Source organism: Scyliorhinus canicula, chromosome 25 (assembly GCF_902713615.1).
Source record: "Scyliorhinus canicula chromosome 25, sScyCan1.1, whole genome shotgun sequence".
In the NCBI taxonomy this organism is placed as follows: domain Eukaryota; kingdom Metazoa; phylum Chordata; class Chondrichthyes; order Carcharhiniformes; family Scyliorhinidae; genus Scyliorhinus; species Scyliorhinus canicula.
Window position 1 is genome coordinate 23,365,553 of NC_052170.1, and position 26,985 is coordinate 23,392,537.

Sequence of the window (26,985 nt, forward strand, 5' to 3'; positions counted from 1 at the left end):
GCTGTACTGTTCTATAATCTACCTTGAGGTTTGTCCTAATCTTTCCCGCCAGGGCTTATTCATGTCTCCTAGCTCTTCTCAGTCCATTTTTTTATTTCTTCCTGGCTATCTTGTAACCCTCTAGAGCCGTGCCAGATCCTTGCTTCCTCAACCTTGAGTAAGTTTCCTTCTTCTTGACTAGAAGCTTCACGTCTCTTGTCATCCAAGGCTCCTTCACTTTACCATTCCTTCCACGTCTCAGTGGGACAAAACTATCCAGCACTTGCATCAAGTGCTCCTTAAACAATCCCCACATTACTCTTGTGCATTTCCCCGAGAACAACGGTTTCCACTTTATGCTCCTCAGTTCCTGTCTAATAGCAGTATAATTTCCCCTCTCCCAATGAAATACCTTCCCTTACTATCTGTTCCTATCCCTCTCCATGACTATGGTAAAGGTCAAGGAGTTGTGTTTACTGTCACCAAAATGCTCTCCCACCGGAACATCTGACACCTGGCCTGGTTCGTTGCCAAGCACCAAATCCGATATGGCCTCCCCCTAATCGGCCTAACTACATATTGAGTCAGGAATCCTTCCTGTACACACCTGACAAAATTCGCTCCATCCAAACCATTTGCACTAAGGAGGTTCCAGTCAATATTAGGGAAGTTGAAGTCACCCGTGACAACAACTCTGTTACTTCCGCACCTTTACAAGATCTGCTGCCCAAGATCTGTTCCTCCATCTCTCTGCTGTTAGAAAACTCCCAATAAAGTGACTGCTCCTTTCTTGTTTCTGACTTCCACCCGTACTGACTCAGTAGACAAACTCTCCTCGACGAGCTCCTTTTCTGCAGCTGTGTTGCACTCCCTAATTAACAGTGCCATAGAACAGTACAGCACAGAACAGACCATTCAGCCCCCGATGTTGTGCCGAGCAATGATCACCCTACTTAAACCCACGTAACCCGTATACCCGTAACCCAACAATCCCCCCATTAACCTTACACTATGGGCAATTTAGCATGGCCAATCCACCTAACCCGCACATCTTTGGACTGTGGGAGGAAACCGGAGCACCCGGAGGAAACCCACGCACACACGGGGAGGACGTGCAGACTCCACACAGACAGTGACCCAGGCGGGAATAGAACCTGGGACCCTGGAGCTGTGAAGCATTGATACTAACCACCATGCTACCGTGAGGCCCCATTGCCCCTCTTCTTTTACCACCCTCCCTATTCTTCTTAAAACATCTCAACCCCGGAATATCTAACAACCATTCCTGCCCCTGTGAAATCCATGTCTCTGTAATTGGCCACAACATCCTAGTTCCAAGTACTGATCCAAGTTCATCTACTCTAAGTTCATCTCCCTTATTCCTGACACTCCTTGAAACAGACACACTTTAACCCATTCCACCGACTGCAACTTTGCCCTATCAACTGACTATCCTTCCTCACAGGCTCGCTGCATACTATTTCTGCCTGTTCAACGGCTACCCTATTCTCTGGTCCATAGCTCTGGTTCCCATCCCCCTGCTAAACTAATTTAAACCCTCCCGATGAGCTCTCGCAAACCTCCCGCCCAGGATATTGGTGCCCCTCCAGTTTAGGTGCAATCCGTCCTTCATGTACAGGTCCCACCTTCCCAGAAGGTATCCCAATGATCCACATATCTGAAGCCTTCCCTCCTGCACCAGTCCTGTATCCACGTGTTCAGCTGCACTTGCTCTTTGTTCTTTGCCTCACTTGCACGTTGCACCGGTAACAATCCTGAGATTACTACTCTGCTTGCCCTGCTCTTTAGCTTCCAACCTCACTCCCTAAAATCGCTTTTTAGATCCTCATACCTTTTCTTAGCTATGTTGTTGGTGCCTATGTGCACCTGTCACTGTTGCTTTAATAAGAATCCTGTGGACTAGACATCCCTGACCCTGGCACCCGGGAGGCAACATACCTACCAGGAGTCTCGTTCGCGACCACAGAATCTCCTATCCGTTAGTGAGCAGCACGGTAGCACAAGTGGATAGCACTGTGGCTTCACTGTCTGTGCGGAGTCTGCACGTTCTCCTCGTGTCTGCGTGGGTTTCCTCCGGGTGCTCCGGTTTCCTCCCACAGTCCAAAGATATGCAGGTTAGGTGGATTGGCTATGATAAATTGCCCTTAGTATCCAAAATTGCCCTTAGTGTTGGGTGGGCTTACTGGGTTTTGGAGATAGGGTGGAGGTGTTGACCTTGGGTAGGGTGCTCTTTCAAGGAGCAGACTCGATGGGCTGAATGGCCTGCTTCTGCACTGCAAATTCTATGATAAAGTGTTTGGATCGAGTGGAATCAGGCAAACCAGATATCAGATCTATTAGGTTGAAGGGATAATACAGAGGGATATTTCCTCTGGAACCAACCCGCGCCACTATGGGGACACAGTGGTTAGCACTGCTGCCTCAGTGTGGCAGATACTCGGGTTCGTTTCCCACCTTGGGTGACTGACTGTGTGGAGTTTGTACGTTCTTCCTGTCAGAGTGGGTTTCTCCCGAGTGCTCCGGTCTCCTCCTAAAGTCCAAATATGTGCAGGTTAGGTGGATTGGCCATGCTAAATTTCCCCTGAGTTTCCAATGGTTAGATCAGGGATTGGGCAGGGCATTATGGTAGGGTGCAGACTCGATCGGCCAAATGGCCTCCTTCTATACTGTAGGGATATTATGATATTAGTCCTGGAATTGTTTGTTGGGACAGTGTAGAGTAAGGGGAGGCGGTGGCATTGTGGTATTGTCACTGGACTAAGAAACCAGAAACCTAGGGGAATGCACTGCAGACCCTGGTTCAAATCCTATCACTGCAGTTGGTGAAATTTGAATTCAATAAAAATCGTAATTAAAAGTCTAATGATGACCATGAAACCATTGTCGATTGTCGTTAAAAACCTATCTGGTTCACGAATGTCCTTTAGGGAAGGAAATTTGCCGTCCTTACCCAGTCTGGCCCTAATTTGACTCCAGACCCACAGCAATGTGGTTGACTCTTAACTGCCCCCTCAAGGGTAATTAGGGATGGGCAATAAATGCTGGCACAGCCTGCGATGTACACGTCCCATAAACAAATTAAAAAATGAGATTGACTCTGTACCTAACACGTGCTATGTTGTTTCGACCCGTCGCTAGGTGAGGTCTCCCAAATTTGTTATGATTCTGGAGCGGTACACCCAAATTCTTATGCTCCCAGTTGAGGAGGGATGAACTTTATTTAACCCACTCGGCTGGTTATAACAAGATTAGAACAGTACAGCACAGAACAGGCCCTTCGGCCCTCGATGTTGTGCCGAGCAATGATCGCCCTACTCAAACCCACGTATCCACCCTATACCCGTAACCCAACAACCCCCCCTCCTTAACCTTACTTTTTTTTAGGACACTACGGGCAATTTATCATGGCCAATCCACCTAACCCGCACAACTTTGGACTGTGGGAGGAAACCGGAGTACCCGGAGGAAACCCACGCACACACGGGGAGGACGTGCAGACTCCGCACAGACAGTGACCCAGCCGGGAACCGAACCTGGGACCCTGGAGCTGTGAAGCATTTATGCTAACCACCATGCTACCGTGCTGCCCTAACTTAAACCCTCACTTCCACCCTATCCCCGTAACCCAATAACCCCTCCTTACCTTTTGATCACTAAAGGTAATTTTTTTCATGGCCAATCCACCTAACATGCATGTCTTTGGACTGTGGGAGGAAACTGGAGCACCCGGAGGAATCCCACGCAGACATGGGGAGAACGTGCACAGCTCTGCATTTAGAGAGTCCCTGCAGTGGAGTTCTTTTGCAATTTGCTGTGTTTTCCCCATGCTTTTCCACTCCCAAATCCATCTTTAACTCATTGCTCTCAGACATATTGGTCTGAAATAGGAACAATTAACTGTTAGGAAGCTGAATTCAATGCATTAAGTTTAATTCCTGAGTTCAAACAGCGGTAATATAAGTTGACAGGTTTCCTGGCCTGAAAATCTAAACTGCATATCATGAACAAAGGTTTAACTCAGTGAGGAATTGGAGATCGCAGGCTGGTAGAAATCTATCACTAGAGGATCTTCCACTCCATAAGTTTGCAACAATTCAAATTGCCACGGCATTTCAATGGGAAAATCAACTCATCTGGTTTGCAGTTTCCCAAACGACATGCTGTTTCAGGTATGTTGCACCAGCCCAAGTATGCTGCAATACAAATTAGACAATTAATGATCATTCAGTACTCAGGCAGAGGAAAATAATGAGATTCCACAAAGTTGGGTTTGTCATTGTCCCTCCAATTATATCTGGACCACACAAAACCTTGGGTGTTCCTGCTTAATAAAACATGCAACCTTCACAGACTCACTCTTCATTCTGAAACACATCCAATGACTTACTGCATAGTACAAGGAAAGATAAAGACTCCCAATTTTATAACACTTTTCATGACCACCCAACCTCTCAAAGTGCTTTTAAATTAATGGGGTACTTTGTGAAGTGTAGCCACTATTGTCACAGTAACCAATAAACAGGGGCTGGATTCTCTGTTTTGTCGACTACGTTCTCCAGCCGGAGCTGAATCACTTTTGGTTTGTGCTGGCGCTGGGAGCGGTGTCCAGAAGTGAGTCACTCTCCCCAGTCATGCAAATATATATAAGACTAGAATTGAACCTGGGTCCCTGGTGAGTCCCACCGGTCCCACTGAGTGAGGCAGCAGTGCTAACCACTGCGCCGTCCAGATATTTGATAGAATCAAACAGTAACAATCGGAGAACAAATAGTTTAAAAAATGTCCACAAACAATTTTTGAGATATTAGAGAAATTTACAATTGCATACCTGAGAATCGCCCACGGAACCCGCCTCGGGCAGGAATGAATAGAATATGCACCAGGATTCCAAGCACCAATAACAACTCTTTCTTCATCTTCTGTGGAATTCCTCAAAGCCAGGCAGAGATGACTGGAGTACAGAAGTTTCATAAGCGGATGTGGAGGGTTTGCTCTTGTCAAAAGATAAGAGAATGAATCTGCTCTAGCAAGTAATTCTGGGTTAATGCGATTCTCCCTGTGTGGCAGTGAATCAGTTGGCAGCTTGATTCAGTTGATGTTGCTCTACTTTCAAGTTACACGGTTCTGCATTTTGGTCACACTTCACGTCTTAACACATGAGCTTCGAAGTGAAGACATGCCAAGTACATAAATAGAAAATTTAAGGCATGAATGGACATTATGGTTATGCTACTGAATTAGTAATCGGAAACCTGGATTAACAACAGGAGGTAAGAATTAAAATCCGATCAGGGCAGTTGAAAAATTTCAATCAATTAATTAAATAAATTTGAAATAATGATAACAATCCAATTGTTCACTTTCGGGATTATTGTGGCTTGATGCATAGTGCAGGAAGGACAGCGTCAGATTATTGGGGCATAGGGAACCGGTTCAGGGCAGGAGACAGGTTTGAATATTCCTAAGGCAGAAGTGGATATATTCTTGGTAAGCAAGGGAGTAACAGGTTATTGGAGGTAGGGGGATGCAGATTTGAGGTTGCTATCAGATCAGCCATGATCTTATTATGGCAGAGCAGGCTCGAGGGGCTGAATGGCCTCCTCCTAATCCATGTTCATATGTTTGTATGGTTCTCATGAGGACTGAGTCCAATAATCCCATGGGAAGGTTCACCAATGTGGTTGGGAGAGACTAAACTAAAATTGGAGGGAATGGAGACCAGCATATATGTGGGGAAAAGGAATAAGGGGCTGGATTCTCACCTACCCGGCGGGGTGGGGGGTCCCGGCGGGATGGAGTGGCGTGAACGACTCCAGCCGCCCCAAAGGTGCGGAATCCTCCGCACCTTTAGGGGCCAAGCCCTCACCTTTAGGGGCTAGGCCCGCGCCGGAGTGGCTGGCGCGTCGCTGGCTGGCGGGAAAGGCCTTTGGCGCCATGCCAGTCGGGGCTGAAGGGACTCCGCCGGCCGGTGGAATTCCGCACATGCGCGGGAGCGTCAGTGGCTGCTGACGTCATCCCTGCGCATGCGCAGAGGGGGGGGGGGTCACCTCCGTATCGGCCATCGCAGAGGCTGATGCCCGACGCGGAAGGAAAAGTGTGCCCCCATGGCACAGGCCCGGCCACGGATCGGTGGGCCCCGATCGTGGGCCAAGCCGCCGTGGGGGCACCCCCCTGGGGCCAGATCGCGCTGCCCCCCCCCAGGACCCCGGAGCCCGCCCACGCTGCCTGGTTCCGCCGGTAAATACCTTGTTTAATTCACGCTGGCAGGACCGGCATAACAGCAGCGGGACTTCGACGCATCGCGGGCCGGAGAATCGCCGGGATGGGCCCACCGACAGGCACGACGCGATTCCCGCCCCCACCGAATATCCGCATATACCCACACAACTATTTGAGGTCATAGCTCACCAACCTTATTCACCACATTGAGTGTGTTTACATGCATTCATTGTAAATCTATTTCAGGCCCAAATATTGACTGTAATGTGGGGAGTTGAACAAACATCTTGAATCACAGTCGCTGCGAGCAGTGCTCGAACCTGCGCGGAGAAACCCCATTGGATTTCAAGTCCAACGCCTTAACCACTCGGCCATCGCAGCTGCGCTAAATATTGACTGTAATAATAATAATCGCTTATTGTCTCAAGTAGGCTCCAATGAAGTTACTGTGAAAAGGCCCGAGAATAATGTTACAGTAAAGGGGATTGGAAGAGGGAGAAATTTATGTAATGTGTTAAGAAAGTAATAGCAGTACATTTGGAAAATCATGATCTAATCAAGCAGAGTCAGCATGGCTTTATGAAAGGGAAATGGTGTCTGACTATTTTACTGGAGTTTTTCGAGGAAGTCTCAACCAGAATGGATCGAGGGGAACCAGTAGATGTGTTGCATTTGGGCTTTTGGAAGGCATTCAACCTTGTTATGAGCCAAATGGAGGTCCCGGGATCAGGAGCATACGATTTCCCAAGACTTCCCTGGAATATGAACTTTCCCTTTAAGAGAGCGTGGCTTCCCCTTAACACGGAGAACCCCAGCTCTGGGTACAGGTCAAGGAAGGAGTGGAGGTGTATTGGAATTGAATTGTAATAAATGTGTTAATTTTTATCGTCTGAATGGCGGAGCAGACTCGATGGGACGAATGGCCTACTTCTGCACTAAATTCTATGATACAGCACAGCAGGATTTCATCCTCCATGCTGAACTCAGACAACTTGGAGGAAAGTACCCTTAACTCGCCTGGAAGCTGTCAATGCTGCCACCGTACAATACCACATGCCGAACCTTTGATAGGATTGGATCTATCTGGGTCCATTCACAGAGCCGGGATGCCGTAACAAGCAAGGAGTTCATGAAATTCAGAGTTGCACCTACCTTGACTGTCCTGGGGGTCGATGAGGGGCCAGTCAGCAAAGACAATTGGCTTAGCGTGTTGGCATTCATGGTTTTAGTCTTGCGCCTATGTTCGAAGGAATAATTGTTGGCAGCTAATAACAGGGCCCAGCGTTGGATCCACGTGGAGACAATGGTGGAATCGAGAGTGAGAGAATAATTTACATTTAGATTATTGTCTCATGTACCAAGGTACAATCCAGACAGATCGTTCCATATATGAAAAAAACATAGGACATACGATAAATACACAATGCAAATAATAGACACAGATATCGGGTGTAGAATACGGAGTATAGTGCATGGTTGGAGATAGTATTAGTTTTAGAATTAAATTTTAAAAGGTTAGTGTGATTATAAGAGATGTAAGAAGAGAACCTATGGGGGAGAGCTCACAGAGAGTCGCGACGCTCCAGTGGCATCTTGAAAAAGAAGAGAGAACAGTGGGTAGTGATACAGGCAGAGAGGATGGAAGAGTATGAGGCATTCCCATTCTATATCGGTCGGCGCAGATAGAATACCGATTGATACTGACAGAGTATTCGCCAGATGTACAAGGGTTCTTGTATTTTTCAGCCACTAATTAGTGACTATTTATTGTTACCTACATAACACCTTTATTGGGTGTTGCTATGAAGAATGTGTGTTTTGTTGATGTTCATTGTGGATTTTGTGGGAGAAAGGTGTGAATAAAGCATGGTGGGGGTGATTTAGGGGCACACCTGTCAGGTAGGGAACAGTACCCTCAGAATTTTGGAAAAAAAAGGATTCAATGTATCTGTTGGTGGTCTCACATTGGAGGAAGAAAAAATGGTGGAGAATGATTTGTTGCATGTGGAGGCTGGTGAGGTGGTGAAGACAAGGAAAAGCAAATCTGGGAGGGAGGGGAAGGAGTCAAAACTGAAGTGCAGAAAGTGGGTCAGATGCAATTGAGAGCCCTGACAACCACAGTGAGTGGGGGGGGGGGGGGGGGTGGAGGAATGTTTGGTCGAGGAATAAGAAAGACATCTCGGTAATACTGCCATGGAATGTTGCATCATCAGAACAAATGCAATGGAGAAATTGGACAAATGGAATGGAATGCATTCCTTGCTCATTGCAGTTTATGAGGAAGTGTGGTTGACGGAGCTGTGGAGTTAATAATAATAATGTTTATTGTGTTATGGGCCAGGGTTTAGAAAACTCCAAAGTATATGATGGAGTTCACCTGACCTTCAACTGTTTATTAATTTTGGTTATGAGGAGCACAAGGGCCTACCTTTCAGGTGTTATTCGACAGAGGCCTCAAGCACTTTTAATGAATAACAAAGTTTATTCGACAAATTTAGTTAACATTTTTATCAACACATACAGTAAGCATTTTTATCAACTACAAACATAAATACCCCACATAGCTACATTACTCTATGTATGACAGTTAATACATTTTCCCCTTTAAACTGTTCCAATTTTATAACAAGATACCATAAACCAGGAACCCCTTTTCAAAGGTGTGGCCCAACACACACCATTCAAGACCTGGTATACACTCTTGTTTCCTTTTCAAAACATCAGGTTTAAATTCCTTCCAGAAAGCAGTTATTTATTTTCAAGTTATCAAGTCATCTGGAAACAGCTTTTACAATGCAGAGAGAGAGACTTCAAGACACTTGTCTGTCTGAATACAGCAGCCAAATGTGAAAATGAAAGCAAAAAAACTCAGAGCCATACAACAGCCCCAAACCAAAGCAAAAGTAAAACTCAGAGCCACAGCCCAGCTCCACGCACACATTGACATCAGTGAAGCCATGTGATAAGACAAAACATTTCTTAAAGGGACACTCCCATAACACCTCAGAGTCACCTCACTCCCATTACATCCAGAGTCATCTGGATTCAGTTCATCACTTTGAGTTAGAATCATTAAAATCTCCATTTGCTTCCCTTCCCTTTCAAAGTACATTTTAAGCATAGTCACATGACACACTGAATTTTCTTCCCATTTGATGTTTTTACCACATAATTCACCTCACATAATTCTTTTCAATCTGGTAAGGTCCAGAAAACCTTGCTTTTAAAGGTTCCCCTACCACTGGTAACATGTTATGGGAGCGGTGTTTTCAGAGCCCCAAAATGTATCATGGAGTTCAACCAACCTCTCCCTTTAATGCATTGTTGCTTTTGAAGCACATGGCTTGTTCCCCAGGTGTGGTATTACAATTATGGACACATGGGTTTTTAAACACAAAACAATGTTAATTCCATGAATTCAACTTAACCTTTCAAATAAACATTGGATCACTTAACAACCCCTTACTTCAAAGATAATCCCGAAAATAATACAACACTAAATAATCCCTCAAAATGTTCCTACAAACCTCCAAAAGACTTCACCTTTAACAACAGACATGAGGTTACATTCAATATACTTATAGACTTTGGATTTTCAGATATCAACAGACTAGTTCTGTGTTTTCTTCTTGCAGCTTTTTGCAAAACACAGAAACAAAACCCAGCTTTCTCCTCAAACCGGCTTTCTCCTTTCAAACAGCTCACAGCAAACCAGCCAGGCACTTTTAAGCTGCTCTCTCTCAAACTGAAACTGAAAGCAGAAGTGAGCTCAGCTCCCCCCACACTCTGACATCACTTCAGTAATATGAGCTGCCGATTTCTTAAAGATGCATTGCTTAAACATCCATTTCTTAAAGGTACTCCCACATGGGCAGCACGGTAGCATTGTGGATAGCACAATCGCTTCACAGCTCCAGGGTCCCAGGTTCGATTCCGGCTTGGGTCACTGTCTGTGCGGAGTCTGCATATCCTTCCCGTGTGTGCGTGGGTTTCCTCCGGGTGCTCCGGTTTCCTCCCACAGTCACAAAGATCCCACAAAGATGTGCAGGTTAAGTGGATTGGCCATGATAAATTGCCCTTAGTGCCTAAAATTGCCCTCAGTGTTGGGTGGGGTTACTGGGTTATGGTGATAGGGTGTAGCTGTTGTCCTTGGGTAGGGTGCTCTTTCCAAGAGCTGGTGCAGACTCGATGGGCCGAATGGCCTCCTTCTGCACTGTAAATTCTATAAATTCTATGAAATGACAAACGATACTAAAATTTTATCTCCACTGGCAAAACTACGAACTTTGGATTTCTTGTCCACTACCCGTTTCATCACATGTGCAACTTTTAAATGTTATCTAGCCAATTCACCTGCTCTATTTAATTGTTCCCTAAAATTTGACAGGTAATCCAACAATGTAATTTCAGACTGTTCACTCACAATTTTTCCTTATTCAATTTAAGTGGTGCTCTCACCTCATGACCAAACATAGTTCAAAAGGACTGAATTTGGTTGACTCATTAGGTTCATCCATAATTACAAATACTATGAATGGAATTCCTTTGTCCCAATCCTATGGATACTCTTGGCAATTAGCCCTCAACATTGTCTTTAATGTCTGATGCCACCGTTCCAATGCTCCCTGCGATTCTGGATGATACGCAGTTGATTTAAATTGTTTTACTCCGAAGCTATCCATAACTATCCAGCAGGGTAGCATGGTGGTTAGCATAAATGCTTCACAGCTCCAGAGTCCCAGGTTCGATTCCCGGCTGGGTCACTGTCTGTGTGGAGTCTGCATGTCCTCCCCCTGTTTGCGTGGGTTTCCTCCGGGTGCTCCGGTTTCCTCCCACAGTCCAAAGATGTGCGGGTTAGGTGGATTGGCCATGCTAAATTGCCCGTAGTGTCCTAATAAAGTAAGGTTAAGGGGGGATTGTTGGGTTACGGGTATAAGGTGGATACGTGGGTTTGAGTAGGGTGATCATGGCTCGGCACAACATTGAGGGCCGAAGGGCCTGTTCTGTGCTGTACTGTTCTATGTTCTATGTTCCTTGAATAATCTTGAGGTAAAATTTGATTCTTGATCGGATTGTATTTCTGTAGGTACTCTCTTTCTCCTGTTGCCCAGCCAGTTCTTTATCCATCTAGCTAGTACACCCTGAACCCCATACAACTTCACTTTTTCCATCAACCTGCCATGGGAAACCTTGGAAACTAAAGTCCATGTATGTGACATCTACAGCCCTTCTCTCATCAATTAACTTTGTTACTTCCTCAAAGAATTCTATTAGGTTTGTAAGACATGACCTTCACTGCACAAAACCATGCTGCCTATCACTGATAAGTCTTTTTTCTAACAGATGTGAATAGATCCTATCCCTCAGTATCTTCTCCAACAGTTTGCCTACCACTGACGTCAAGCTCACAGGTCTATAATTCCCTGGATTATCCCTGCGACCCTTCTTAAACTAAGGGACAACATTAGCAATTCTCCAGTCCTCCGGGACCTCACCCGTGCTCAAGGATGCTGAAAAGATGTCTGTTAAGGCCCCAGCTATTTCAACCCTCGCTTCCCTCAGTAACCTGGGATAGATCCCATCCGCTCCGGTCACATTTAATAAATGTGTTAAAGCTATCTCCAAGTTTGAACCTTCCTTTGTCAGAATACACATCAAGGAAGCAGCTTATGCTACGTCAAGAGCATAACAAAACAGAAGTAGGCCATTCGGTCCATCACGTCTGCACCGGCTCTTGCAAAGGGCACCCTACCCAAGGTCCAGCCCTCCACCCTATCCCCATAACACAGGAACCCCACCTAACACTAACGACAATTTTGGACACTATGGGCAATTCAGCATGGCCAATCCACCTAACCTGCACATCTTTGGACTGTGGGAGGAAACCGGAGCACCCGGAGGAAACCCACACACACGGAGAGAATGTGCAGACTCCTGGAGCTGTGAAGCAATTGTGCTGTCCACAATGCTACCGTGGCAACCGTTCGTCGCCTTTTTCGCGGAAAATTAATCGTCAGCAGAAGGGGGGACGGGGCTAGTTTAGCTTTGAGTAGGGGGTTAATAAAGGTGGGACCTGTAAGGGAGGGAGAAGGCTTTTGCACTGTTTATAGTTTCATGCACATTGTTTATTGTGTTGTTGTTATAATACCAAGAAATACCTCAATAAAATGTGTATTAAAAAAAAAGATGGATATTCTGTTCTCACTATCTGGGCCGGGATTCTCCGACCCCACGCAGGGTCGGAGAATCGGCGGGAAGCGGCGTTATTTCCGCTCCCGCAGGTTTTGTAATTCTCCCGCCGGTCAAAAACCGGCGTTGTGCAAATCCCGCCGGCAGCCTGTGAAAACAGCTGGCGCCGGCGGGATTTCATTTTTAAAAAAAATTACCTTAAATCTCCGGCCCGGATGGGCCGAAGTCCCGCCGCTGGGAGGCCTTCTCCCGCCGCCGAGGTTTAAACCACCTCTGGAACGGCGGGCTCAGCGGCGCGAGCGGGCCCCCGGGGTCCTGGGGGGGGCGGGGGGCGAACGGACCCGGGGGGGTGCCCCCACGGAGGCCTGGCCCGCGATCGGGGCCCCCCACTCACTCTGCGGGGCAGTGCCGTGGGGGCACTCTTTCTCCTTCCGCGCCGCCACGGCCTCCTCCATGGCGGACGCGGAGGAGAACCCCGCATCGCGCATGCGCCGGCAGTGACGTCAGCGGCAACTGGCCGCTGACGTCACTGCCGGCGCATGCGCCGACCGCCGAAAGCCTTTCGGCCAGCCCCGCTTCCGACGGCGTCGGGTGTTTGCGCCAGTCTACCGGTGCAAACTGCTCCGGCGCGGGGCTGGCCCCCAAAGGTGAGGAGAATTCCCCACCTTTGGGGAGGCGCGACCCCTGAGTGGTTGGCGCCACTCCCCTATGCCGGCACCCTCCATCACGCCGGGTAGGGGAGAATGCCGCCCCAGGTATGTCCAGGACTAGGGGTCACAATATCAAGATGGTTAGCAAAAGAGCTAAGAGTGAGATGAGGAGAAATTTAATTACTCAGAGAATTGTTGGGGTTTGGAATGCATTGCCTGGGAGTGTGGTGGAGGTGAATTCCATCGGAGGTTTCAAAAGAGAGCTGGATATATATTTGAATGTGATGAATTTAGAGGGCTATGAATATAGAGTTGGGGAATGGGACTAGCTAGTTTGCTCCTTTTGCAGTAAGTGCAGACACAATGGGCCGGATGGCCTCATTCTGTGCGGTAAATAACAACAATAATTATGAGGGGCATGGACAGGGTGGATAGGAAACAGCCGTTCCCCTTAGTTGAAGGGTCAGTTATGAGGGGGACACAAGTTCAAGGTGAAAGGTTGGAGCTTTAGGGGGATTTGAGGAAAACATTTTTAACCAGAGGGTGGTGATAGTCTGGAAGGCACTGCCTGGGAGGGTGGTAGAGGGGGGTTGCCTCACATACTTTAAACTGTACCTGGATGAGCACTTGGCACATCATAACATTCAATGCTATGGGCCAAGTGCTTGCAAATGGGATCAGGTAGGCAGGTCAGGTGCCTTTCATGCGTCAGTACAGATTCGACCGCAATGGGGCTTTTCACAGTAACCTCATTGATGCCTACTTGTGACAATAAGCGATTATTATTATATGCTTCCAGTGTTCTGGTCAACTACTCCTGCAGGAAGTATAACCAATGGCAGCTCCTCACAACCGCGTGATTCGGTTGGAGCAGCAGTTGGATGCACTTCGGAGCATGCAGGTGGTGGAAAGCGCCATAGATAGGAGTTATGGAGACGTGGTCACAACCAAAATGGAGGCAGGCAGATGGCTGACCGCTAGAAAGGGCAGGCAGTCGATGCAGGAATCCGCTGTGGCTGTCCCACTCTCCAACAAGTATACCATTCTGGATACTGTTGCAGTGGGGGGGGGGGGGGGGGGTGGGGGGGGGGGGGGGGTTAGCCCCCCATGGGAAGCAACAGTAGCCAGAACATTGGCACCGCAACTGGCTCTGTTGCTCAGCAGGGGAGGGTGAAGTGCAGGAGAGCGATTGTTATAGGGGACTCTACATTAAGGGGCACAGATAGGCACTTCTATGGACATAAAAGAGGCTCCAGGTTGGTATGTTGCCTCCCTGGTGCTAGGGTCAAGGATGTCTCTGAACGAACGCAGGACAGCCTGAAGAAGGAGGGTGAACAGCCAGAGGTCATAGTACATATAGGTACTAACGACATAGGCAGGAAGTGTGGTGAGGTCCTGCAGAAGGAGTTAAGGGAGTTTGGCAGTAAGATAAAAATCAGGATCTCTAGGGTTCTAATCTCAGGACTACTCCCTGTGCCAAATGCCAGTGAGGCTAGAAATAGGAGGATAATGAAGCTAAACGGGTGGTGTAGGAGGGAGGGTTTCAGATCTCTGGCAGGAGGGTGCCAGTGTTCAGGTAGGTGGTTTGAAGTGTGTCTACTTCAATGCCAGGAGTATACGAAATAAGGTAGGGGAACTGGCAGCATGGGTTGGTACCTGGGACTTCGATGTGGCCATTTCAGAGACATGGATAGAGCAGGAACAGGAATGGTTGTTGCAGGTTCCGGGGTTTAGGTGTTTTAGTAAGCTCAGAGAAGGGGGCAAAAGAGGGGGAGGTGTGGCGCTGCTAGTCAAGGACAGTATTACGGTGTTGGAAAGGATGCTAGATGGAGACTCTTCGTCCGAGGTAGTATGGGCTGAGGTTGGAAACAGGAAAGGAGAGGTCACCCTGTTGGGAGTTTTCTATAGGCCACCTTATAGTTCTAGCGATGTAGAGGAAAGGATGGCGAAGGTGATTCTGGAAAAGAGCGAAAGTAACAGGGTAGTTGTTATGGGAGACTTTAACTTTCCAAATATTGACTGGAAAAAATATATAGTTCGAGTACATTAGATGGGTCGTTCTTTGTACAATGTGTGCAGGAGGGTTTCCTGACACAATATGTTGACAGGCCAACAAGAGGCGAGGCCACATTGGATTTGGTTTTGGGTAATGAACCAGGCCAGGTGTTAGATCTGGAGGTAGGTGAGCACTTTGGAAACAGTGACCACAATTCGGTGACCTTTACGTTAGTGATGGAAAGGGATAAGTATACCCCACAGGGCAAGAGTTATAGCTGGGGGAAGGGCAATTATGATGCCATTAGACATGACTTAGGATGTGTTGGTTGGAGAAGTAGGCTGCAAGGGTTGGACACACTGGATATGTGGAGCTTGTTCAAGGAATAGCTATTGCGTGTTCTTGATAAGTACGTACCAATCAGGCAGGGAGGAAGGGGTAGAGCGAGGGAACCGTGGTTTACCAAAGAAGTGGAATCTCTTGTTAAGAGGAAAAATGAAATGAAAATCGCTTATTGTCACAAGTAGGCTTCAATGAAGTTACTGTGAAAAGCCCCTAGTCGCCACATTCCGGCGCCTGTCCGGGGAGGCTGGTACGGGAATCGAACCGTACTGCTGGCCTGCTTGGTCTGCTTTAAAAGCCAGAGATTTAGCCTGGTGAGCTAAACCAGCCCCTATGTGAAGATGAGGCGTGAAGTTTCAGTTGGGGCGCTTGATAGTTACAAGGAAGCGAGGAAGAATCTAAAGAGAGAGCTAAGATGAGCAAGGAGGGGACATGAGAAGTCTTTGGCAGGTAGGATCAAGGAAAACCCAAAAGCTTTCTATAGGTATGTCAGGAATAAAAGAATGACTAGGGTAAGAGTAGGGCCAGTCAAGGACAGTGGTGGGAAGTTGTGTGTGGAGGCTGAGGAGATAAGCAAGATACTAAATGAATACTTTTCGTCAGTATTCAATCAGGAAAAAGATAATGTTGTGGAGGAGAATACTGAGACCCAGGCTATTAGAATAGATGGCACTGAGGTGCGTAGGGAAGAAGTTTTGGCAATTCTGGACAAGGTGAAAATAGATAAGTCCCCGGGGCCTGATGGGATTTATCCTAGGATTCTCTGGGAAGCCAGGGAAGAGATTGCTGAGCCTTTGGCTTTGATTTTTATGTCATCATTGGCTACAGGAATAGTGCCAGAGGACTGGAGGGTAGCAAATGTGGTCCCTTTGTTCAAGAAGGAGAGTAGAGATAACCCCGGTAACTATAGGCCGGTGAGCCTCACGTCTGTTGTGGGTAAAGTCTTGGAGAGGATTATAAGAGATACGATTTATAATCATCTAGATAGGAATAATATGATTAGGGATAGTCAGCATGGTTTTGTGAAGGCTAGGTCATGCCTCACAAACCTTATCGAGTTCTTTGAGAAGGTGACTGAAAAGGGAGACGAGGGTAGAGCAGTTGATGTGGTGTATATGGATTTCAGTAAAGCATTTGATAAGGTTCCCCACGGTCGGCTATTGCAGAAAATATGGAGGCTGGGGATTGAGGGTGATTTAGAGATGTGGATCAGAAATTGGCTAGTTGAAAGAAGACAAAGGGTGGTGGTTGATGGCAAATATTCAGAATGGAGTTCAGTTACGAGTGGCGTACCACAAGGATCTGTTCTGGGGCCGTTGCTGTTTGACATTTTTATAAATGACCTAGAGGAGGGCACAGAAGGTTGGGTGAGTAAATTTGCAGACGACACTAAAGTCGGTGGAGTTGTAGACAGTGTGGAAGGATGTTGCAGGTTACAGAGGGACATAGATAAGCTGCAGAGCTGGGCTGAGAGGTGGCAAATGGAGTTTAATGTAGAGAAGTGTGAGGTGATTCACTTTGGAAAGAAAACAGGAATGCGGAATATTTGGCTAATGGTAAAATTCTTGGCAGTGTGGATGAGCTGAGGGATCTCGGTGTCCATGTACATAGATCCCTGAAAGTTGCCACCCAGGTTGATAGGATTGTGAAGAAGGCCTATGGTGTGTTGGCCTTTATTGGTAGAGGGATTGAGTTCCGGAGCCATGAGGTCATGTTGCAGCTGTACAAAACTCTGGTACGGCCGCATTTGGAGTATTGCGTACAGTTCTGGTCGCCTCATTATAGGAAGGACGTGGAAGCTTTAGAATGGGTGCAGAGGAGATTTACCAGGATGTTGCCTGGTATAGAGGGAAAATCTTATGAGGAAAGGCTGATGGACTTGAGGTTGTTTTCGTTAGAGAGAAGAAGGTTAAGAGGTGACTTAATAGAGGCATACAAAATGATCAGAGGGTTAGATAGGGTGGACAGTGAGAGCCTTCTCCCGCGGATAGAGGTGGCTAGCACGAGGGGACATAGCCTTAAATTGAGGGGTAATAGATATAGGACAGAGGTCAGAGGTAGGTTTTTTACGCAAAGAGGGGTGAGGCCGTGGAATGCCCTACCTGCAACAGTAGTGAACTCGCCAACATTGAGGGCATTTAAAAGTTTATTGGACAAGCATATGGATGATAATGGCATAGTGTAGGTTAGATGGCCTTTAGTTTTTGACTTCCCATGTCGGTGCAACATCGTGGGCCAAAGGGCCTGTACTGCGCTGTATCGTTCTATGTTTCAGATCTCTGGACCATTGAGATCTCTTCCGGGGCAGGTGGGACCTGTACAAGAAGAGCAGGTTGCATCTAAACTGGAGGGACACCAATATCCTGGCTGGGAGGTTTGAAAGAGTCACTCGGAAGGATTTAAACTAGTATGGCAGGGGGGTGTAATAACTGTAGGGGAAGTCGAGAACAAAAATAAGAGAACAACATCATCCTGTCTGCTCAAAGGCAGTGATTTTAAGTGTATTTGTTTCAACGCCAGAAGTATAGCAGGTAAGGCATATTAATTTAGAGCACTGATTCGTACTTGGAACTATGATGTTGTGGCTATCACAGAAATATGGTTAAAGGAAGGGAAGCATTGGCAGCTGAATATTGGAGGATATAGATGTTTCAGGAGAGATGGGGGGGATGTAAAAGGGGTGGGGGAGTAGCATTACTGGTTATGGAAAATATTATAGCTGTCTGCAGGAGGACACTGCATTGCCTCATACAATGAGGCAATCTGGGTAGTGCTCAGAACAGGAAGGGGGCAATCACAATGTTGGGGGTTTATTACAGGCCCAAAACTGCCAGCGAAAGTTAGAGGTGCAGATAGGTAGAGAGATTTTGGATCGATACAAAAGTAACAGGGTTGTTGTGGTTGGGGACTTTAACTTCCCCGATATTGATTGGGACTCACTTGGTGCTAGGGGTTTGGATGGGGGAGAGTTTTAAGGTGTATCCAGGTAGACGTCTTGATGAAATATGTTGACAGTCCAACTAGGGAAGGGGCAGTGCTGGACCTAGTATTGGGGAATGAGCCTGGACAGGTGATTGAGGTTTCAGTAGGGGAACACTTTGGGAGTAGTGGCCACAATTCCGTAGGTTTTTGGGTAGTTATGGAGAGGGAAGAGGGTAACCCTTGGGTTCAGGGGCTAAACTGGGGAAAGGAAAATTACGATAACATTAGACAGGAATTGAAGATTATGAATTGGGTGTGGCTGCTGGAGGGTAAATCAACATTGGACATGTGCGAGTCTTTCAAGCGACAGTTGATTAGGATTCAGGAAAGTCACGTTCCTTCGAGAACGAAGGATAAGTATGGGAAATTTAGGGAGCCTTGGGGAATGAGGGATATCGTGAACCTCGGCAAAAAGAAAAAGGAGGGCTTTTACGGTCAGAAGGGTGGGGACAGTCGAAACGCTTGAGGAGTATAAAAACAGCAGAAAGTATAGCCATCTGGGATGGCCACTTCCAGAATATAAAATGGATGTTTGCAAAGACTATAGGGAAACATGGACAATGCTAAGAAAGCAGGCAGGCACAGAGCCTGGATGTGTATTGAGAAGCGAACTCCCAGACGAGACTGAAACTGTAGGTCAATTCGCATATTGATAGCATATCTCCTGTTACAAAGGAATAGCATTCAAGTAACCGATACGAAGGTAGACACCCCGGCGCCAGAAAGACACAAACAAAGCAAGGCCAACAGCCACCAAAGACACGCCCAGCCATCAGGGTACCCACCCCTTTATTGGTCGAGATCGATACCAGTGATCAAGATGCAGTCCAATTAATTGGGGCCAAGTTCAAGGCCCGCCCAAAAGAGCGCGAAGTCCCCTTCAGGTATAAGAAGAAGCCCCCGAGAGAGAATCGTGCTCTTGGACTCGGCTCTCGAAGTGGAGAGACCCCTCCACCAGCAGCACCAGAAGCAAGTAAGTCCAAGGTCAACGCTCGCTACCAGACGGACGACCTTAGCTGTTCTCCTGTTACACCTTCGTACCCAACAGCCTCAGATCTGAACAACGGCCATTGTTCCTCTGACTGGGTGGTCACCTGAAGTTAAGTATAGGCTTTAGCGTTAGAGATAGTTTTGTTTATGGTATTTTGTGCATGAGTAGATATTACTGTGTGTGTAAATAAATATTATTGACTTTGAACTAAATAACTGGTGCATTGGTTCTTTGATCAGTATTCGGGTTTGAACCTTGTGGCGGTATCAAAAGATACCTGGCGACTCTAGAGCAAAACAGGGGCTGGTTTAGCTCACCAGGCTAAATCGCTGGCTTTTAAAGCAGACCAAGCAGGCCAGCAGCATGGTTCGATTCCCATACCAGCCTCCCTGGACAGGCGCTGGAATGTGGCGACTAGGGGCTTTTCACAGTAACTTCATTGAAGCCTACTCGTGACAATAAGCGATTTTCATTTCATTTTTCTTTTCATCGGTGCTGGGGCCTTTGTTATTTGTAGTGTACATAAACGATTTGGAGGAAAATGTAGCTGGTCTGATTAGTCAGTTCGCGGGTGACACCAAGGTTGGTGGAGTGATAGATAGTATTGAAGATTGTCAGAGGATACAACAGGACATAGATAGGTTGGAGACTTGGGCAGAGAAGTGGCAAATGGAGTTTAATCCAACATAATATCCAACAGAGGGCAGGAGAGCGGAGCTGCTGATTGGCTGTTGCGAGGAAAATTTGCATCAGTGCATTGCGGTCACTGCATCCAGAACATGCACCTGAGCAAGACACCCTCCATGTTCAAGTGAAGGCAAGCATCCGGCAGAGGACAGTAGAGCGGAACTGCTGATTGGCTGTTGCGAGGAAAAATTGCATCAGTGCATTGCGGTCACCGTATCTTGAAGTTGGTTTGTGGAGGAGCTGTTGTCAAGTGACAGTTAAACCCCAAACACTTCTTCAGTGTTTCCCTCCCGACCTCCTCCTCGAACCATAAAAAAACAATCACTGTAAGGATCCCAGCCGAGTAAAGATAAAGATGGAGACTTGAGGGCAGGTAGAAGTAGAAAGAAGTTGAACCATGACATCACAGCCTGCAGGTAAGTGATTGGCTGGTGACTGGTAAGTAGTTTTTCTTTCCTTGAGGTGTTATCGTGCGGGGCGTAGTGGTTGCTGAGTGAATGCTTGCTGAGAAGGGGAGTAAATTTTTAAAAAATTTACTGTTGGGAGTTTCCAGCTGAATCCGGTTGGAGTGAGGACAGAGTGACTGCTGGGTAAATAGTAAAGATTTAAATTGTTTGCGCGGACCCATAACAGCTGATTGCTGTTCTCGTGTGGGGGACGCAGTGGTTGCTGGTTAAGTGTTTTATTTTTACCTGTATTTAAGTTGGGCAGTTCCTAAACCCCAGACACTACACTTGTAGTGTCCCCCACCCTTCCACCTCCTTTAACCTAAGGGGTAGAGTGAATAATGTTAAGTAATGGGTTAAGAGACATTGCAATTAGTTGTCTCATTTATGTTAAGTGTTAAATGATTGTCTCATTTATGTTAAGTGTTCAATGATTGACACTGATATGTAAAGGGGCTTCAGGTGGACTCTGGAGCTTGTGATGATCTGTAGAGATCAGTGCAGAGTGAGTTTGAACCATTAAAGGTGTGTTGGTGAAAAGGAGCTGAACTCTTGCCTCTTTTTACATAGAATTTACTGTGCAGAAGGAGGCCATTCGGCCCATCGAGTCTGCACCGGCTCCTGGAAAGAGCACCCCACCCAAGGTTAACACCTCCACCCTATCCCCATAACCCAGTAACCCCACCCAACACTAAGGGCAATTTTGGACACTAAGGGCAATTTATCATGGCCAATCCACCTCACCTGCACATCTTTGGACTTCATACCACAGCATCTAGTAATGTTAACAATGGTAGCAGAGGATGGTTGCTGTGTAAATGTGAAGGCTTGAAAGATACAATTTTTCCAGATCAAACCAAGGAGTGAAAAAATAAAGGGAAACATGGCTGAACCCAGGACAAAGATGGCTGGTTATGATTATCCTCCCCTATTTTCTGAAAGGGAATCATACGACCAATGGAGAAGTGCAGTAGTTATGTGGACTAAGGTGACTGCTTTAGGAAAGAGAAAACAAGATATGGCATTGGCTGTTTCTTTACCATATGGCAGTAAAATCCGAAACAAAGTGCTTTCTGAGCTGGAGTTGGAAGAGTTAGACTCAGAAGAAGGTCTGGCGACTTTATTACTTGATATGGACAAGATTTATAAGAAAGATGACTTGTTGGATTGGATTGGATTTGTTTATTGTCACGTGTACCGAGGTACAGTGAAAAGTATTTTTCTGCAAGCAGCTCAACAGATCATTCAGTACATGGAAGAAAAGGGAATTAAACAAAATTCAAGAAAATACATGAGAATACATAATAGGGCAACACAAGATATACAATGTAACTACATAAGCATTGGCATCGGTTGAAGCATACAGGGTGTAGTGTTAATGAGGTCAGTCAATAAGAGGGTCATTTAGGAGTCTGGTGACAGTGGGGAAGAAGCTGTTTTTGAGTCTGTTCGTGCGTGTTCTCAGACTTCTGAATCTCCTGCCCGATGGAAGAAGTTGGAAAAGTGAGTAAGCCGGGTGAGAGGGATCCTTGATTATGCTGCCCGCTTTCCCCCGGCAGCGGGAGGTGTAGATGGAGTCCATGAATGGGAGGCAGGTTCGTGTGATGGACTGGGCGGTATTCACGGTATTCATTTTCAGATTGTTGAATGTCTCTTGACATTCTGATGTCCAATTAAATTTCTTGTGTTTTTTCAAAAGTTCAGTCAGTGAAGGAACCACACTGCTAGAATTTGGCATGATTTTCTGCAGAAACCATTCATGCCCAAAAATCTTAAAACTTCTCTTCTCATTGATGGTATTGGAAACTCCCCAATAGCTTTCGGGCGGGATTCTCTGGCCACATCCGCCCGGCGACCGGAGAAACCCATCCGAGGTCTACGGACTTCTCCATCGTCCGTCTCTCGCCCGTGGCGTTCTTGCAGCCGGCGGGGCGGAAGAATCCAGCTATTCATTTTTGAATTCTGTGGGGCCATCTGACCATGTAGACTCATAGAACCATAGAATCTTTACATTGCAAAAGGAGGTCATTCGGTCCATCGAGTCAATACCCAACCTCTGAGAGAGCAACTTACCCTCGATCCACTCCACTGTCCTAACCATGTAACCCCATTTAATCTTTGGGCAATTTTGGCAACCTTTGGACACTATGGGGCAATTTATCATGGCAAATCTACCTAACCTGCACATCTTTGGGCTGTGGGAGGAAACCGGAGCACACAGAGGAACCCAAGCAGACATGGAAAGACATGATCTCTGGCACAGTGGGGCAAATGTGCTAACCACTGTGCCTCTGTGCCGTGGCCAATGGTATGGCCTAAGAATGTGACCTGCGCTTTCGCAAACTCACTTTTAGTGATGTTTACCACCAAGCCAACGTCTTGTACTGGATTGAACAATTCCTTCAAATGTTCCAAATGCCGCTTCCATGTTTCATTAAACACCACCAGGTCGTTTATGTATACTGCACAATTCTTTCGTTCCGAAATTACCTTATCAGTTAGTCTTTACACCCGGTGCATTCTGATGTGTTGGGTACTCTGGATCTGTGGAGACTGCGTTTACCTTAGCAGTAACATAGACAGGCTAGCAAAACTTGTAATAGTACAACATTATTTTATTAAGCTAAGAACTGTTGAACATACTTGCACTGTGGGCCGACACTATGTTAGATTAACTGAAGACCTTTGCCTATCCTGACCAGTCTAAACTGTTAGCACATGGTGAAGGTTTGTGCTACTAGCTACGAGCTCTGTCCGTCTCAGAGGCTTCATCCCGAATGAGCGGGAAAGCTAGTGCCCTCACCTGGTGATTGGCTGCTGTGTTGTCTGTGTTGATTGGTCTTGCAGTGTGTCAGTCAGTGTGTGTCTCTGCACCATTATACACTGATGTTTATATTATGACACATCCTTCATCCCAAATAGCTAACTTTAAACTGGTACAGATCATTTGGCGTTAAAAAAGCAGAAACGTTATTCGCCCTTTCTGAAGGTCTCCCATGTGGGACCTTATCAAAAACCTTGCTGAAGTCCAAGTAGACTACATCAAATGCATTTCCCTCATTGGCACACCTGGTCACCGCTTTGGAAAATTCAATCAAGTTTGTCAGACATGACCTCCCCTTAACAAAACCATGCTGACTGTTCTTGGTTATCCCTGCCTCTCCAAATGCAGATTAATTCTGTCTCTTGTGTTGTGTTTAAAATTATGAAGGGAATAGATAGGATAGATGCGGGCAGGTTGTTTCCACTGGCGGGTGAAAGCAGAACTAGGGGACATAGCCTCAAAATAAGGGGAAGTAGATTTAGGACTGAGTTTAGGAGGAACTTCTTCACCCAAAGGGTTGTGAATCTATGGAATTCCTTGCCCAGTGAAGCAGTTGAGGCTCCTTCATTACATGTTTTTAAGGTAAAGATAGATAGTTTTTTGAAGAATAAAGGGATTAAGGGTTATGGTGTTCGGGCCGGAAAGTGGAGCTGAGTCCACAAAAGATCAGCCATGATCTCATTGAATGGCGGAGCAGGCTCGAGGGGCCAGATGGCCTACTCCTGCTCCTAGTTCTTATGTTCACTGCCTTGCTCTAACCAGATGGCTTTGATGTGTAGTGCTGATCAGAGAACAACGAGTCTTGTAAACTTACAAAACTATTGATTTAACACTATAATTGGATATGACACTTATCTGGTTTAGCTCACTCAGCTAAATCGCTGGCTTTTAAAGCAGGCCAGCAGCACGGTTCGATTCCCGTACCAGCCTCTCCGGACAGGCGCCGGAATGTGGCGACTAGGGGCTTTTCACAGTAACTTCATTGAAGCCTACTCGTGACAATAAGCGATTTTCATTTTATCCCTAAGAACTAACAGTTGATTAAACACACATTAAGCAATACTTATCTAACATCTAACTCACCAACTCATTAACTATTTTCTTACTCTCTCACTATCTACAGTACTCCTAGCCAGCTTCTGCTCCGACCACCTACTCCAACCTTTTGTCCCACAAGGCTCAGCGTCATCCCTTATTATCTTCTAGGATTGCTCCCTCTAGTAGCTTTCTGTAAACATTTCATTATCCCTTACATTACATTCATGTATGAAGAACACAAGAACTAGGAGCAGGAGTAGGCCATCTGGTCCTTCGAACCTGCTCCGTCATTTAAAGAGATCATGGCTGATCTTTTGTGGACTCAGCTCCACTTTCCCGCCCGAACACCATAACCCTTTATTCCTTTATTCTTCAAAAAACTATCTTGAAAACATTTAACAAAGGATACTCAACTGCTTCACTGGGCAGGGAATTCCATAGATTTACAACCCTTTGGCTGAAGATGTTTCTCCTAAACTCAGTCCTAAACCTACTTCCCCTTATTTTGAGGCTATGCCCCCCTGTTCTGCTTTCACTCGCCAGTGGAAACAACCTCCCTGCATCTATCCTATCTATTCCCTCTATAATTTTATATGTTTCTGTAAGATACCCCCTCATTCTTCTAAATTCCAAAAAGTAAAGTCCCAGTCTATTCAACCTCTCCTCATAATCCAACCCCCTCAACTCTGGGATTAACCGAGTGAATCTCCTCTGCACACCCTCCAAAGCCAGTGCATCCTTTCTCAGGTAAGGAAACCAAAACTGAACACAATACTCCAGGTGTGGCCTCACTAACACCTTATACAATTGCAGTATCACCTCCCTCGTCTTAAACTCCATCCCTCTAGCAATGAAGGACAAAATTCCATTCGCTTTCTTTTTATCCCCTGTTCACCTGTAAACCAACTTTTTGTGACTCATGCACGAGCACACCCAGGTCTCTCTGCACACCAGCATGTTTTAATATTTTATCATTTAAATAATAATCCATTTTGCTGTTATTCTTACCAAAATGGATAACCTCACATTTTGCAACATTGTATTCCATCTGCCAGATCCTAGCCTTAACCTATCTAAATCCATCTGCAGACTTCCAGTATCCTCTGCACTTTTTATTTTACCATTCATCTTCGTGTCGTCTGCAAACTTGGACACATTGCAATTGGTCCCCAACTCCAAATCATCTATGTAAATTGTGAAAAATTGTGGGCCCAACACTGATCTCTGAGGGACACCACTAGCTACTGATTGCCAACCAGAGAAACACCCATTAATCCACTAACTTGCTTTTGTTTGCTTTCTATTAATTAACCAATCCTCTATCCATGCTACAACTTTACCCTTAACGTGATGCATCCTTATCTTATGCAGCAACCTTTTGTGTGGCACCTTGTCAAAAGCTTTTTGAAAATCTAGATATACCACATCTATTGGCTCCCCGCTGTCTACTGCACTGGCAATGTCCTCAAAAAATTCCACTAGTTAAGCACGGCTTGCCCTTTATGAAACCATGTTGCGTCTGCCCAATGGGACAATTTCCGCCCATGCCTCACTATTTTTTCCTGGATTATGGATTCCAGCATCTACCCTACTACCGAAGTTAAGCTAATTGGCCTATAATAACTCGCTTTCTGCCTACCTCCTTTTTTAAACAGTGGTGTCACGTTTGCTCATTTCCAATCTGCCGGGACCACCCTAGAGTGTCGTGAATTTGGGTAAATTATCACCAGTGCATTTGCAATTTCCCTAGCCAATTTAGTACTTTGGGATGCATTCCATCAGAGCCAGGAGACTTGTCTACCTTTAGCCCCATTAGCTTGCCCATCACTACCTCCTTCGTGATAACAATCGTCTCAAGGTCCTCATCTGTCATAGCCTCAATTCCATCAGTCACTGGCATGTTATTTGTGTTATCCACTGGAAGACCGACCCAAAAAACCTGTTCATCTCCCATTATTAAATCTCCCTTCACATCCTCTAAAGGACCAATATTTACCTTAGCCACTCTTTTTTGTTTTATATATTTGTAGAAACTTTTACTGTCTGTTTTTATATTCTGAGCAAGTTTACTCTCATAATCTATCATACTCTTCTTTATAGCTTTTTTAGTAGCTTTCTGTTGCCCCCTAAACATTTCCCAGTCCTCTAGTCTCCCACCAATCTTTGCCACTTTGTATGCTTTTTCCTTCAATTTGATACTCTCCCTTATTTCCTTAGATATCCACGGTCGATTTTCCCTCTTTCTACCGTCCTTCCTTTTTGTTGGTATAAACCTCTGCTGAGCACTGTAAAAAATCTCTTGGAAAGTTCTTCACTGTTCCTTAACTGTTTCACCTGACTGCAATAGCCTGCATGGGGCTACAGGGGTGGAATGCATATCTTTCCCATGGCCCTTCCGGAGTATGAGCTCCCCAGCTGGGGGCAGGGAATCTCTATTAACCTCTGTATAAAAGGTCGGCCAGTAAGGCACCGCCTAGAAAGGAAGCCGGTAGGGATCTAACGGGCTGTGGATATATTGTGTTGTGAATAAAAACTTTGTTATTTTATTTTACTTGGTGTGGACTCACCGTGACTTAGTAAACCAACCCTTAATTCTAGCTTGTGCCTCAAGAGGAATCACT

General features: G+C 46.1%; 1 long non-coding RNA gene and 1 other non-coding gene across 2 annotated transcripts in view; both read right to left on the reverse strand.

Moving 5' to 3' along the window:
• Window positions 1-3,802: 3,802 nt before the first annotated feature.
• The window catches only part of LOC119956981, a 39,935-nt gene continuing 16,752 nt past the window's right edge, over window positions 3,803-26,985 (reverse strand). The window contains exons 3-5 of the long non-coding RNA XR_005458726.1: window positions 7,372-7,484; window positions 4,829-4,993; window positions 3,803-4,193 (exon numbers count right to left, since the gene is read on the reverse strand). This is a non-coding gene — a long non-coding RNA (uncharacterized LOC119956981). The remainder of the gene's footprint in view (window positions 4,194-4,828; window positions 4,994-7,371; window positions 7,485-26,985) is intronic.
• On the reverse strand, window positions 6,519-6,600 carry trnas-uga. The gene has a single exon. It is a non-coding gene; the product is annotated as a tRNA-Ser (tRNA).